Raw genomic sequence first — 17,181 nt, 5'->3', positions numbered from 1 at the left:
TACTTAAGACAGATGGGCATCAAAACCCACCCCCAATAACTGGTCACAATTGTTGTCACTAAATACACAACGATCCATTGGTTCTTCAAACTATAGGGCTCTTCATTATGTGACCCACTATGATTGGTTTGGCACCCTTATAGCCTTTTAGAATGTTCCACACGCTAGCAGCAGGCAGGCTACCCTCCGGGTGCGTCGAAGCTCGGCGTGATCATGCCTCCCCTCCAATTAACCAACTATCTATCATCACTCCTTCAGTCCATCAAACAATTAAGCTTTTGAACATGGCTTTGTAGCTGTTGACTTCGTCTGGGAAATAAAGGCAGTGCAGCTTCACTCAACTCTTCAGTTTTGGTTCAGCTTGACCAGTAATCCTCATTTGTCCCGAGCAACCTCAGAGGATGCACCCCCTTGAGGAGTATATAGACTGTGGAGCAGTCAGGAATTACATGGACCTGACTGTAGCCCAGCGGATAGGTGTTCCTATACAACCGAGGGAAAAGGTTAACAACATAGTCTCGGTGGATAGGACACAACTGTCGTCACCACCATTACAACGCTGTGGAAGGTGAATGTTTCACCCCCCCCCCCCACCCTCCAGGCTCCATTTTGGCCCAATCTGTTTTTTTAAAAGAAAATTCTTGCTCCCCCATGCCCCTGCATCATCCCGAGTCTGTTCCTTCTTCCCGTCCACAGCCCGTGATTGGCCTACACTTCCTGGTGTTATGGGTCTAGCGACCCGTACAAACTTGCACACCCCCATTACAACACTGTGGGAGGTGAGTGTTTCGCCCCTCCAGGTTCCAATTTGGCCCAATCCGTTTTTTAAAACGAAAATTCTTGCTCCCCCATGCCCCTGCATCATCCCGAGTCTGTTCCTTCTTCCCGTCCACAGCCCGTGATTGGCCTACACTTCCAGGTGTTATGGGTCTAGCGCCCCGTACAAACTTGCACACCCCCATTACAACACTGTGGAAGGTGAGTGTTTCGCCCCTCCAGGATCCAATTTGGCCCAATCCGTTTTTTAAAACGAGAATTCTTGCTCCCCCATGCCCCCGCATTGTCCTAAATCTGTTCCTGCTTCCCTCCTCCCATCCCGCCACGCATCTGATTGGCCCCTCCTCTCCATATAATGATCCATCCCAGGGCAGCCCCTGCGGCCGAGGGCCCAAAGGCAAAGGACGGCTCCAACAATGGCAGCTCCAAACAGTGTCCGCAGGTGTCAGCAGGGGAAGCCAGGGACCTGCCGTCAAACAGCATCAACCACCCAAGTAAGTGTGGCATGGTTGGGGATTAGAGCATTTAGATGTCATTATGAATGTTAGTCTGCATCGCTTCTAGATAGAAATGTGAATGTTATCAAGTCCCACACTTGGATGGAATTCTAAATGTTGGCATGTGCCACACTTGGATAGAATTGTGAATGGTAGCATGTGCCGCATTTAGATGAATTTGTGAAAATTAGCCTGAGTCGCATCTAGATAGAAATGCAGTTGTCAGCATGCCCCACACTTAGATACAACTGTGAATGGTAGCATGTCCCACACTTAGATGGACTTGTAATTGTTAGCATGTGCCACACATAGATAGAATTATAATTGTTAGCATGTGCCACATTTAGATGGAATTTTAAATGTTAGCATGTGCCACACTTAGATGGAATTGTGAATGATTGCATATTCCACACTAAGATGGAATTGTGAATGGTAGCATGTACCACACTTAGAGATAAAATCGTGAACATTAGCCTGAGTCGCATCTAGAGAGAAATACAATTGTCAACATGTCCCACACTTAGATGGAATTGTGAATGGTGCACCAGAATGGTAGCATGGTGAATGGTAGCATGTACCACACTCAGATGGAATCATGACCATTAGCCTGCGTCACATCTAGATGGAATTGTGCATGTTAGCATGTCCCAGCATGTGCCACACTTAGATGGAATTGTAAATGTTAGCATGTGCCACACTTAGATAGAATTATAAATAGTAGCATGTGCCACACTTAGATAGAACTGTGAATGCTAGCATGTCCCACAGTTAGGTAGAATTGTAAATGTTAACATTTGCCACACTAAGACAGAATTGTGCATGGTAGCATGTGCCACACCTAGATGGAATTGTGAATGGTAGCATGTGCCACACTTAGATGAAATCATGAACGTTGGCCTGAGTCGCACCTAGATAGAAATGTGATTGTTAACACGTCGCACACGTAGATGGAGCTATGAATGTCAACTTGTCCATACCTAGATGGAATTGTGAATGTTAGCATGTGCCACACCTAGCTGGAACTATGAATGTCAACATGTCCCACACTTAGATGGACTTGTGGATGGAAGCATGTGCCTCACCTGGATGAAGTCGCAAACATTAGCCTGAATCGCAACTAGATAGAAATGCAAATGTAAATGTTAGCATGCCCCACACGTGTGTCACTGTTCCCCATGCTGTTGCTCTATATCCGTATGCCCCTCCTGTTGCTGTAAGCCCAGCCCCCTGCCACTGTGTGTCCGTGTGTCGCTATATTCCCTGCCAACCTGTTACTGTGCCTAGTCTCTGGCGCCTTAAAGATAAACATCATATACCATCACTATGCTTACTCTCTACTATACTTATACTCCATCAGACAACTAGAACACAGCTATACCCCTGAGAAAAACCGGGCTAGCTGTTCACATATGAATACTACCCCATGAACACCTCATCACCCTAATAAAACGCAGCTATCCAATGACATTCCTGCCTAGTTGCTCACATAAGCGTCCTTCAGGCCTAACGCAGCCAGAACCCAGTCTGGGTGTCTACCCACCAGAGTGCACACATCCTACTGATACCTTCGGCAACACACCTAATGCTAGGCTGCAGCTACCATCTGGCAATTACATCAGCTGCACACATCTGGTGCACCTATGCACCCTACGACTCTATCTATCTCTCTCTCTCTACTGACCAGAACTGCGGTTCCCAAGGGCGTTCATCCTACCATTGCTTTGAGATCATACCAATGATATATAGAGCGCTATATAAATGTCAAGTAACATAACATAACAGTAACCCATTGTACAGGGGCGGTTGAGCTGTTGTGCCATGATGGCCAAATCTGCTGATTGCCAGTTGTAAAATCTTCTTTACAGATTCCTGATCCCCGACAAAGAAAATTGCCTATGATCACACAATGACCACTGGGCTGGCAAATAACTCATGCTTTCTCTGCACCCTGGAGGAGAAAGAAGGCAGATTTTACACACTTGTAAGGTTGCAGGCCCAATGTGAATTATCAGCTCTGGTGGATACCGGATACCAAGCCACCCTCCTATCCAAAAAGACCTTTAACCAACTAAACTCAGAACTGTGTAGGGTCACCAAATTCCCCTTGCACCACTTCCTGGACAACTACAAAATTTCAACGGGAATGACATTTCTGTCGCAGGGACTGTGGATCGGGAAATAAAAGTGGGTGATATTGACTGAAACATCTGGTGATGGCCGTGGCTCCAGAGGGCACACCTTGTTTACTGGGGAACAATCTCCTGAGGATGCTATCACCACGACGGTTTAAACAAGGTCCTCTGGACCCAGACTTACCAGCCTACCAATTATGTAATCATGAATGGTACCTGTCATTTAATTGATCGACTTTCTGAGAAAGTAGAATTCCATTTCAAGAATAACCAAGTCGCAGACATCCGTGTCATCTCTGTAGGATAACAAACTGGTGATGGGAGCCTTTCTCTGTTCTTGAAAATCAATCTTCCTCACAGTTTTAAGTGGCAATTCACACTCGAAGGGAACACCCTAACAATTTACACCAATCCAAAATCCGAAGAAATCTTTGAGTCCTGTGAAGCAAGAAAAGGAAGAACCTGCTCAAAATCTGATGAACAATCAGAAAAAAGGCGACCAGTTGTTTTTCGCCATTCAGTTAAATGAGGGGGAGGAGCTAGTGCACGCCAGAGTATGCCTGAATAATGGAAGGAGCTTCATCCAAAGAAGAATTAGCCAGGAAACTCCCAAAAGATCCGACCATTCCCACATTTAAATGTATTGACAAATGGGAAGTAGGTCTGGAAACCCCAAATTCCAAACATCTCCTGCCTAGAAGGTGTATGCTAAAAATGTCCATTGACAACAAAAGCATAGAGCATTATTGTTGGATCGTGAGAGATGTCCCTTCCACCTTTTATCTGGAAAGTGACATTCTCAACTGGTTCGCAATCAATTTGGATCGAATTAATACTAAAGGCCTGGTCCCGACTGGTGGAGGTGGGTAACCTCATGGACATTGATAACTTTGAAAAAGCATTCCGGTCAGCTCAGTTGCTGCCTTGCGCGGTTGAAGTTAAAGTGTGAGAAGAAATTACCATCGCAGGACAGGTGCGACAATTTACCATTCTCCTCAAAATTGAGAACAACACTTCAAACATCAGGACGCCTATATAAATTTAAATTCCCAACTCCAACCAAAAGGTTTGTTTTTAAATCCGGATTTAAAAACAAACCTTTTTGTTGGAGATTATTATTAGAATGGTGGTTGATGCCCAACATTATTCTTTTGATTTAGGTAATGAAATCATGGTTCCAATCCCAAACAACTGTTTCGACATTGGTGATTGTATTTCTTCAGAAAAGATTTTTACTAGGACTGAGGGAAATTTCATGGTGTACTCGTCTTGCCTCTACAGGGTGGAACAGCTGAACTGTGACATCAGGCGGGAGGAGGTAGTGTTCAAAGTCAAGGAACACTGCTGGGAATCGCTGTAACCTACTGGCCAGGTCAACACCATCAAAAGAGATTTCTTCACCCGACTGGAGGATACCGCTGAAATTGCCAAGCTCGAGGTCTTTCACGGTTTCAAGCAGATGGTTGAGGAAAGGATTAATCTTACTGATGCCTGTGAAACAGAGGAGCAAAGACAAAAGCTGAAGCAGGTTTTCCGGGAATTCCATGATACAATTTTAGTGGACTCGCATCCATTCATTCAAGCACCATTCCCACGGACCCCAAGATGACTCCAGTATTTGTGAAACAATACCGGTTATCTCTCTAGTCCACCACAGAGATTATTACGAATTTAGAATCCTGTGGGATAATTTGTCTGATTCACAGTACCTTCAACAATCCGGTACTGGGGATATTCAAATTAAGCGGCCAATGGAGATTATGTGCCGACTGGAGGGAGTTGAACAAACAGTTCTACATGTCAGGGTGGTGACTTCCCTACATCGATCAGGGCCTGGCACAGATCCAAGGGTCAAAGGTTTACACCGCCATTGACCTGACCAACGGCTACTGGACAGTACCGGTGAGTAGGGAAGTTCATTACAAGCTTGCCTTTACCTTCAAGGGCAGCAATACACATAGACCCAGACCCCGCTTTTGGATACATACACTCTGGCAATGAGTTCAACATCTTTATACATAAGGCCATGCCTGACTTGGGCAAAAGAGGAAACCTGCCCTATGTAGATGATGATCTGATCAAGAGCTCAACTTTGGAGGAACATATAGCAGAGATCTGCTATGTTCTAACACAGTTGCATAAAGCCACAGCAAAACTGTCCTTTCAGAAGGCGCAGTGGTGCAAGACCAGAGTGGATTGGGGCACGAAATCACCCATGAGGGACTTAATCCCCAGGCGAAGAAGGTGGAAGCCTTAATGAAATGAAAAGATCCTACTTCTCTGCAAGAATTAAAAAGACTTCTTGAACTCATTAATTACAGTCAGAAGTTAATTGAAGACTACGCAGAGGTCCCTCGACCCTTGGTCCAGTCATTAAAGACCGGAGTCAAGTGGGAGTGGGGACTTAAACAAGCCGAGGCAGTTAAACAACTGAAATGAAGCCTCTCCAGGCTCCTTGTTTGGCTTACCCCATAAAGAACAAGACGTTCCTCTTGGAGACAGGATTCTCAGATACTTGCCTAACAGCAGTGTTGTATTAAAAGTCATCTCGTATGCGTGCAAGATTTTGCCCTCCATAAAGGAAAATTTCAATGACTGCTAGAAGGCACTCCTGGCCACAGTGTGGGCATTGAAAAATTACCGGCCATTCATCCAGGGGGAGCACATCATTGTCGAGACTCGTCATCAACCCTTGCAATATCTCCAAGGTGACATAATCTGGGCAGGGACCATCAGTAATTCCAAAATTACTTCCTGAATTCTGTCCATACAAGGCTTTCCTGTGGGCGTCTAATATGGCCAAACCAAGAAGAGTCCCCTAGGGCAAGGGTTGGCGGATTTGCAGTCTTGAAGACGAAAGTCTATTTACCAACAACACCATGGAGGCTTACTTAACTTCCCCATATAAGGTCTATGAAGAAGACGTGTGTCAGGGGATACCCACAGTTTACGTGGATGGCTGCTCCTACCATGTTGATAAGGGGGGAAAAAGAACTAGTGGCTGGCATTGGGAATGCCTGGGTGAATGATACCCCGGAACCCTCTGCTGGTTACAAAATAGGACCCTGAAGGAGTCAGGTTGCAGAGTTGATGGCCATTCACCAAGCCATCCTTACTGCAGTGCACCATCAACTCTATGAACTGGTCATAATCACTGACTCAGATTGTCAGGAATGGGTTTGTGGAGCACCTGATTAACTGGAAGAATCGAGGCATGCTTTGTGCCAACAATAAACCCTCAAAGCATGCCACACCGATCCAGTCAATTGACGATCTGGTGACCTCCAATGAGATGGCCATCTATTAGAAGAAGAGAAGAGGTCATTCGAAAATAGAGGTGCCAGATAAGACCGGGAATGACCTGGCTGACCAGCTAGGTGAAACCGGAGCCGTGCAGCGAGATTTCATAGAAACAGAATCGATGCTGGGCGAAATCCAAGTTGCTTCTATCACCAGGTTGCAAACTCATGCGAATAGTGAACTCTTGACTGCCCAGTGGAGTAAAGATACCCCAGATGCAGATTTGAGCATGGCACAGAAAGCGGACGCGATCATAGGAAAATTCTAACAACACATTGAAGACCCAGTGAGTTTTCGTCTAACAGATTTGGATTATACCATTAAAGAGGAACTCTGGGTGTTGAGGTTTTCCAAGAGGTTTGGATCCAAGACAGTTTCTTGGTAAGAAGGGCGATATCTGGCTGTGACCAGTGGGTGGTACCTACCTCATTCTGGACCCTGATGTGACCACGCCCATGATATAGCCACTGCTGGTCATAGTGGGTTTCACACAACATTTGAAATCTTGCGCAAGGTTGCCTACTGGGCACACATGGGCCAGGACCTCAGCACTCACCTAAAGGGGAGGCTTGTGTGTGTGCTCAACTTCAACCCAGTCCACTCACACACAGAGCTCCCCTACAAAAAAAGGGAATAACACTGCCTTGGCCAGATTTGCAAGTCGATTTCATCGGGCCTATGATTCACTCCTCTAGAGGAAACCAGTACATGTTGACTGTGACATGCTTGTTCACAAAGTGGGTAGAATGTCTTTCTGCCCCAAATTGTAAGGCAGAGATGGCTGCTGCACTAATGATCAACCACATGTTCTCTCGTTTCGGCCTCACGCAAAGGCTTGAGTGGTATCGATTAAGCCATTTAATAGTGAGTTGATTGCAAAGATGTGGGAGTAAAAAGAAAACTCCACATTGCCTACCACTTGGCCTCAAGTGGGGGTTGGAGAGAGATACAAGACGATTGTGAGCACCTTAAAGGAGTTCATGGCAAAGTGTGGACCCAGTTGAGACATCCGATTACCGCTTGTCCTGATGGCTATTAAGTCTACACCATCTTCTGCAACTAAGATATCTCCATTTGAGCTCATGATTGTACGAAAAATAGTGTTACCTCAGCATCTGCTCTACAGAACTCAGGAGCAGACGCTCATAAATGCATCTACTATTCATGAGTAGATTGAAAATATAAGGAAGCACCTCAGCGTGCTTTTTCCTATGCTCAGGGCAAATTTAGAAAAATCTACTAAAGACCACCAAGAAAGAGTAGGAAGTAGGGGACAAGGTTTACCTGTACAATTTTCAAAGGCATTGGACCAAGGAGCAGAAGTTTCTCCAGTCTTGGTGTGGTGCCTTTGAATTTTAGATAGAATATCCTCTGTTGCCTAAAAGATTTGTATCCCAAAAAGAGAACAGACAGAAGAAATATAGGTCGAAATCAATCGGTTGAAAATCTGTCTTCCCAGACCAGCTTTATGAATGGTCGAGGAGCCAAATGAAAGTTGAGCAGAGGAACCATCTGAGGAATGAAAGGATGAAAAATCGGATAGAAAAAAGACGTGTGTGTGTGTGTGTGTGTGTGTGTGTGTGTGTATATATATATATATATATATATATATATATATATATATAATATAGGGAATACTTTACTTAGTGCTCATTGTAAAAAGGAATACAACAAATAAATCAAGTTTTGTGAAATGGTGAAAATGTCTTGTGTTATAATGGTATGCTGGTTTTCAGGTCAATTCTGTGTAAAACCTCTGGGGAAATATGTTGTGGGAAAAGTACTGAATGTCTTTTTTTTCCTTCTATTTGCTAGTTAATTAACTACTTTCACTTCCAGCCTGGAGACAAGAGGGGGACCGGGGACAGACCCCAGAGACCCCAGAAAGGTCTAAAGGGTATGCTGTGCTACACCCCAACCCAAAGATGGAAGGGGAGGCTGGAGTGCCCACTCTCTAATGAAGGAAATTGAGCCAGACGGGCTCCAACCAAAAAGAAAAATATGAGACGTGGAAAAAAACACACTCTGTCCTGCTCTTCCCCCATGAAAGAATCATGGAAAAACAGGATGGAGGGCATGTGGAGTTTAATGAAAGGCCCCAAACCAACAGAACTGAAGGGCCCACTGGTGAAATGACATGCCATCATTCAGAAACCTGCACTCTGGAAAGGGGCCTATTTGGGCAGACTATGTGGGTGTCTTTCTACAGTGGAAATCCAGAGAAAGATAAAACAAAAATGTAATCTGAGTGCAGATTGGAAAAGCACAAAACAATACTGGCTGAAAGATAAATGCAGCATTTTCACTGAAGTGGTGCTCTGTGACAATTCAGACCCACCTTTCAGCAGAAAAATGAACAGCAGATAATTTAAAGTGTATTTTATTAATGACTGAAAGAAACAGCCCTTCCAGTGCAAAAGCAAAGTGAACTCTGATCAGTAAAACACAGCGTATGCCAGAGAATCAAGGCTGATGTTAGCAAATGCAATGTATGTGTTCGTTTAGCCAAGGACAAATGGTGGGTCTCTGGGCAAACTTCACAAAGGACTCCTGCACTCCCCGCCCCCCTCACCCGGATACAGAAAATGTGGTTTGTGCATCACATCACTTTATAACTGCAATAAAATGTGGCCTGCATTAAGGTTGTTGAAAACCCAGTGTCCCCCAGATTTGGAGTCTCTGAACGCTCGTGTCTGTGCAAGGCAGATGACCTAGCGGGTGCTTGATTGGAATGTAGGAGGGAGGTGTGAAAACAGGGGAGGCAATCAAGGCTGAACTTTGGAAAAATATAGGAAAAAGAAAAACTTTTCAGATCTAAGGGTGGTCCCTTCAGATAAGAGGACAGGATGCCAGATGTCTGCAGAGGGGGATCTCTGTGTTGGAAAGTGTATCCCAATCTGCAGCCTATACCTCAAGCAACATCCCAGTCAGTGTGCATAATCCTCATTCATGCATTCAGGCTAGGCAGGGAACATTAAGTCAACCAGGTCAAATGTGGGTGTTAGCCTGGCACACATGGCATCTACATCATTCTCTGCATACACTCCATAGACTATTGTGATGTTTTACAGTACATTCCATACATTTAACATGACTGCTGCACGATCCATTCATAAGTTGCAGGGGGTTCTATTCATATTGCAGATGGAGCTATTTAAGCCATGCCTCCGCTGGAACGCACGCTTCACGTCTGATCCACTGCCAGTGGGTAACGCTACCAGCTTTTCTCCTCACAGAACCTTTAAAAGGAGATAATAGGGACTTTAGCTTCACAGCAATTTACAGAATTCAATAGTTAATAGAAAAGGCTTACCTGACTAAGATTATCTCCAAAGTGACTATCTTCCATCAGAAGTTTTACCCTCAGCCACAGCATGTTCTGTCAGCAGTTTCCGCTTGTAGTCGCAGCATCTTCAGTCAGAAGTTTCTTCCACAATCACTGCATCTTCAAAGGTATTTTTTTCCTCAGCTTTCCGAAAACCTACAGACAAATCGAAAGGTATTTAATTAACAATATACAAACTTCATAGTTAAAAGAATAAGACGTTAAATAAGCATTATGTACCTGAAGGTTCTTAAAGTTTTCACCTCACAGTTGTTTCCGCGCTCATCCCTGAAGGCTGCAGTTACTCCATATAGGCAAACTCACATTTCATAAACGTTATCGCATTCTGGGTAACTCGGCAGTCCTTCTCAGCCATAAGCCTGTTTCCTAAATTCCGAGACATGCAAAAGAAAGAGGAAAAAAAGCAAGTTATTAGAAAGAAAGATCTCTCCAACGTAGGAATCTAATTTAAGCCCTCAATGATTACAGCATTTTCACCAGCAACTTACCCCAAGACTCATTCTTAAACATAAAAGCATTTTTATTTCTTCACCTAAATGCGCCCCTGTAGAAAAGCAGGATGGAGAGCTCCACAAAAAATAAACACAGATGAGAAGGGAGGGATCAAAGGAGCACACATGTCATGCAGTAGTATTTTAGTTAATAGATGTTATAGTGTTCTATTGTTGTTATTGTTTTAAAACAGAAAGAGAATCCAAAAGGTGTCAAGTACCAGGTCCCCAGGTTGAGACGGCATTACGCTCCCGAGGAGTCCAGGTAAGCATTACACAATGGGACTAATGAAGAAAAACCTCTCGTCACAGGCTGGGTCTCAGTGTCAAATGGCCTTGAGAAAGAGAGCTACAATTTGCATAACATGAAGATGTGCTATTAATTTAAAAGGGCTATTATCATTTAGCCATTTTTCTCAGCAACCATAAGTTGTGCTGCCTTCATTTCTGTGCCATTCTTTAGATAATTTCCAGGCGACCTTGTTGAAATAGAACTCCTCCACCTGTGACTTAGGAAATTGTAATGACCAGTTAAAATGTATTCCTGGCTGCTCTGAACATGTTCTGAATTTGAGAGTTTGTGAACTGGTGGAAAGTAAAATTAGGATTGTGGGGAATAAATTGCATATTCCTTACAATTCTACTTTTTGTAATAACAGTGAAAAATTGCCAAACGCCCATGCAAAATGGTGCAGACCCAGCTGTTGTATTATTTATTCCCATGATTAGCTGAATCGAAAAATATATATATTATGGCAGTTACAATTTCAAGTTTTGCCCCTTAACTTATTTTTGCCAAAAAGTTTACTTGAAAACAAAAGGGTATTGCAATTGGGAATTGCCATAGGTGTGCTCCACATTCCTAAAACAACCCTTGGAGAGAGGCTGGACTTGGAAGTAGAGAGAAGGGTAACTGTCCAATCCTGAATTCTTGCAGGGCACCGCCCAGTATTGAAATCTTGATGGTGTTATCACTGGTATATAAAGTGGATGCACTATGAGGAAAGGGGAGAACTGCTGAAAATTACCATCTGAGAGCCACAAGTAAACACCAGAAAAGATTGCTGAGATTGTATCTGGTTGGAGCTGCCAATTTCTGGGGAGGCCTAAAAGCTGACTGCGTCCTATGGTGAAGAGCTGGGGACCTTCCTTGAGAGTGGTGTGACCAGACCCTTGGCCTGTCCTCCAAGAGAGTCCTGATATGCAGCTGGCTTTTCTGAACTTTAAACAGAGACTTTCAATGCAAGTAGAATTGAGCCAATTGAAACCAAAAGTGGGGGAATCTGCTTGCCTTAAATCCTTGCCCTTTTTAGTGGGTAGCAGGGGTAAAACTGTGTAGATCCTTTACCTATTCAACTAAAAATATTAATTTAACTCCCCTTGGCAGAACACTGCGGGGTGATTTTTATTAAAACTTTAAATTAACCAAGCTTGTTTCCAGTGTGCACTGAAAACTATAGACTGTAATTTAATTAGGTAATCCTATGATTTCAGCTTCCCCAACACAGGCCTTTAAGTGGAGGGGGGGTCTGAAATCCAAAATTCTCAATTCATAGAAATATTTACTGTCCAACTTCCCCAACACAGACCTTTCAGTAAGGGGGTCTGAAAACAAACGGCTAAATCACCCTGTTATTTTAAAGCCAAAGTGTGTGGGAAATCATAATTGCCATATGCAATTGTACAAATCTATAAACCAGACTGCTAGCCATTTAAGCGCATAGAAAAATCGAAATTGCACAGCACTACTTATGTAAATTGCTTCTGTTCATTGACCAGTTTGATTATTTCTTGAAGTGAAATCTGTATCAAGTAAAGTATTGTGATTTGTGTTTTTCCAACCGATTTGCATGATTTATTTGTGTAACAAGAGGTTTAATTGTGAGCCAAAAATGTGGCGGTGTGTGTTGTTTTAGTATGATCTCTATTACATATCTTCCAAAATGAATACAAATATATTCCGTATAACCTGGCCTGGTTCTTGGCTTACTGTAGGCACATGGGGTTGGGGGGGAGATGTGTGTGACAGACTCTTCAGTAAGGGAAGTGCTAAAAATTAGTATTGCAGGGCTCCTTGATAGGAGGTGGAAACAAACTGCCCAAGTTAAGGGTGATCTCAATATAATACAACAGCCTCCATTCCAGTCGGTGACCGCAAACCCTATAATTGCAATAAAAGATGACAGAAATGCAATTCTCTAGTTACAAAGCCTAACCCGAATGCAATCAAAATGACAGAAATGCTCACTTAAATAATTTTCATGTAGTTTGTACTTCCTGTCATGTTTGCAACATTGCCCCCGCATCTGTGCATTACCCCTCTAGTGGAGTTATCAACTACCCCAAATTTCTCTTACATTTTATCAAAGGCAGTTTGGGCACCCACACTTTAAAAACATGTTTCTTTCTACTGTATATTCTTCTGGGCTGCACTGTAATACAGAACAATCGCCAACATATGCTTCAATGTTATTCTCACGGTCATTTGGGCATGTAAACAAAGTTCCCGCAGGACCAATGGGGTGTTCTATTTGAACCATGCATGGAAGCTTGCTCTGGGGGATCCATTTATCAGTTTGGGCATTTTGTGCAGGTAGTTCATTGACAGTCTGTATTGAGTGATATCATGGGTGTTACTTTACTCAGCATCTTCTTGCAACACCCTGGGACTAATTGGCAAGTGTAGAAAAAAGAACAAGCAGTATGATGATGAAAGGCAGCAGAACCTTTAAGATTGTCCTCATCCATGAAGGTACCAATTAAAAGATTTATGTGAACCAGTCATTATTCTGAACCCCACCTTTTTTCTTCATGGTGGTGCGCAAAGTGTGCAGTGTATTTATCACTTGTGATAGAGGTCATTATTTTCATTGTTAGTGGGTGTAAATGTAGAGCAAGACGTACCCAGTTTTGCACACACTCCACCTTCCGTGGCAGTGAGCATATCTAGGACATAACGATTCTGTAAGGTGGTTATTCATATAGCCTGTGGTTCTTCCTTGGTGGCATTGATCTCGTTCTGTGTTGTTTGCCAATTGAAGGAGTTCCTGTATGGCAATTTGAAGCCATTTGGCATTCACTCCTGTTTGCACTCGAAGAGCAAAGAACAATGCAGAAACATTTTTGCATGGCTAAACAGCCTGTACTCCTGCAGGGTCACATTTAGATTGTCACTCGGGTTTTGAGACAAATAGTTAATTCATCATTGATGGCTCGGGCTCAACAAACGGTGCACTCCCTGATGCAGTAGATACATAGGCTGGGTCATCAGATGCTTGTGGATGATTGTAAGATTGATGTCTGGTATCATCAACACCAGTGCTTGCAAAGTTGCCCGGGAACAGACATCTCCCCAGGACGGCGGCCTTTGCGTATAGGCCAGTACCGCCCACACCCAGTAAATGCCCATGATCTCTGCGATGTCCCCTCGGAGATCAGGAAGATCAACAGTGGTGTTGTAATTATTATTCACCCCCAGGACATGGTGCCATTGCTTCTGAAACACAGTGAGAATCTAGACATTTTCATAATCTTAGCAGGGGGTTTATGTTAATCAATCCACGTTAAACTGTTTATAGACTTGCCCCATGTTGCAGAGCAAGTTTCATTTATTTTTAAGGCCTCACTCTTGGGTAGCCCAAACATCCCCCCTGCCCTACATTCAGTCAACCCTTTAAACCATTTGCCTTTATAAAACACAGCGCCTTTCATCTGTAACCTAGGTGTAGCTCCACAGGCCCAATGTCATCAGAACACTTGGATTGATGTGATGCTGTGAAAACAAACTCACTATTTGTAACTTTTTTCCCCAAAGGTCAGTCATGTGTGCCTGTCCCCTTCCTTGATACATCTGTATGAGATCTCTCAAGTGCTTGTCCTTTATCACCTTCAAATTCACATCACTGTTGTCATATGCTCTTTTGTTTATCCCCACCCACTGTATCTGCACCTGGTTTAGGTCTACTTGATCGAAAATATTTGACATTTGTCAATTTTACCAATTTATTTTGTCGAAAATGTGGGGGGAGACCCCTGTACTCCCACCCCCACTTTCCCCACCATAACCTATTCCCTTACCTTTCCCCATATATTTATTTAATTTAATTTGACCGAATAAAAGATCAAAAGAATTTGGTCAGATTGAAAATGTCATTTTATTTCGATCAAGTATGTTAACACCACTGCACCTTATGTTCCTGAACGGTGCCTCACACCCTGAATGAAGCCAAATTAACTAACAACTTGCTATCTCTGATGCCATCTCTTGAGGCAAAAAAACTATTTGAGTGTGGCGGCTGCATAAGGAATCCATTTACAGACAAAACAGGGGTCTTCAGATTTCTCCCTCCCCACTGCCTGTGGCGGTACCCATTATTATCTTCGGCATGGTGGTGTACATCATCAAATCTGCTTGGAACAGCACTTGGATTAGGAATATCCCGCCTAACTCTATTCACAGAAACCAACCTGAACAGTGTTAGTACTATTAAATAACCTAACATTCCTAGGATGAAAACACATTTAATATAACATGAAAATAAAGATGCAGAAGAGCAAACATCAAAAGGGATACAGTCTCTTCGATTTCTGTCTTTTTCCAGCATTGCAGTAAAATCTCTATCCTGTGTATACGTCCAAATGGATGCAAAGAAGTTATTGGATTTACAAATGTTAAGTAAATACTCTCGTTCTTCAACACTCCCACCCCCTCTTTTCCCTCCTGCTACTGGGGCAGGGGGATGATGGAACACTTGTCTTTGTGAATGTCGCTGAGATGGATCCAGTGTTTTCTTCCCGATAAGTTGACAGTGGTGTGAGTAGCAGAGACCACGTTGAACGTGCCACCGAAGCGCTGTACCTTCCACTTAAGCACAAAGTTCTGTACAAATACTATGTTGTTGGGGAATAGATGCGACTGTGCTTGCAATGAGTCCTTTTTCTGCTGTGATGAGGTGCTAGGCAGTGGTGGAGCTAGCTCTTGTCGTTGTGTTCTGACGTGGCGAGATGTAAAGCTGACAGACTTTGTTAGTTCCCTGAGATATCCCTGAAACTATTCTCCCAAAATCTGTACAGACTTATGTGCATCACGTGCTGTGCATTTGGGTGTGACAGGAACCTCCTGCCTCTTACTATTTCATGTGATGTGGAGTAAGGTGATGGTCTGACCCTGGCTGGTTGTGCAGTGCAAAAAGGGCAATAGGAAAACAGTGTAACCAAGGATGTCTCAATGTATTGAAGAGTTTAGCTAGTCTGTTTCAGCAAGCCATTCATTCTCTTCACAACCCAATTGGCCTGGGGTGATAATTAGAACACAATTTGTTTTATTCCTTGCAGAAAGGATATTTCCTTGAACATGCCATTAAAGAAATGGGGTCCCTCGTGAAAATTGACAAACCACAAGAATAAGATACTGATAGAGACCGCACCTGTTAATCGTGTCAACGTAATTGATGTTTAGGTGTCGAAAGGATCATGATGGGCGGGGCAAGGTCACTTTGAGTGTCTTGAGGATGCAACCAGTTGTATACTTTTGGCATATGATACAGTTTGTTATAAAATCAGCACCAAGATCTTGGAGGTTTGGGTTAAACCATTTCTTCTGTAAATCTGCAGCAGTATATTCTCCGGACATCTGTGCTGACAAGTGTAATTGTTTGAGGGCAATAGTGATCAGTGCGTGGGGCAGAACAGTTTTCCCTGAAAAATGTTGTCGCCAAAGGTGGTCGGAGAAAGAGAGCAATCTCTCCTGGTCCACAACTCCTTTTTCTCCTTTGGTGTTTGTTATTTGATAATGTAGGCTCGGGAAGGGGAATTGTAGGGAACTGTGCTGTCTATAGATTGTAAAGACAATTCAAGGAAAGGATATTCTATATCATCTGGGTTTTTAAGTATGCTGCTTCTTTGGCTGTGGAATAGGCTCTGCAATTGCCATAAGCAATGGGGTCTGTATTGTTTGTATCTGCTTCATATTTCACTACTATGACTGCTCTAGGGAGGGATAATGCATATATCAACTGGGATAGTAACATAGCATTTTGGACAGGTGTGCTGTCTGATTTTTGTTTTTTCGTCTTTTTTATAAACCCCCTCTGGTGCCATCTAGATATGTAATATGGATGTGACATAAGCAGAGTGTGAATAAATGGCAGTGCAATATCCTTCGGATAGTTCCAATGTTCTCATTAGGGCCCCAAGCTTTTCTGCCTGCGCAGAAGGTAGGGGCACCTTCACCAACACAATTCATTGCCCTATCTCAAGACTCACTACTGTAGCCCGTGTGCACCTGACACCGTCGCTCTGATCAATGGTTGATGAACCATCACCAAAGAGCACCTTCCTTCGAGCGCATCTTCCTTAACGTGAACTGGCTCATCAGTGTTGTCCTCATAGGTGGCGCAATCGTGTACTAGGTTGTTTGCCTGCACCGGCTCCGCAATGAATGTTGCTGGGTTGATGGTGTGACACCTTACAATGTGAATAGAGGAGTTTGACAGTATTAGTTCATATCCTGATGCACGCTGGGTAGTGAGTCTAGATTTTGACTTCCCTAGAATTGCAAAGACTGCATTCTCTACATATAGAGTCGCTAGACATCCCATTGTAATGGTGGCTGATTTCTGCATGCCAAATGCGGTGGC

Source organism: Ambystoma mexicanum, chromosome 8 (assembly GCF_040938575.1).
Source record: "Ambystoma mexicanum isolate Mex_15411 chromosome 8, UKY_AmexF1_1, whole genome shotgun sequence".
NCBI classification, from domain to species: domain Eukaryota; kingdom Metazoa; phylum Chordata; class Amphibia; order Caudata; family Ambystomatidae; genus Ambystoma; species Ambystoma mexicanum.
Note: the sequence above shows the minus strand (reverse complement) of the source record.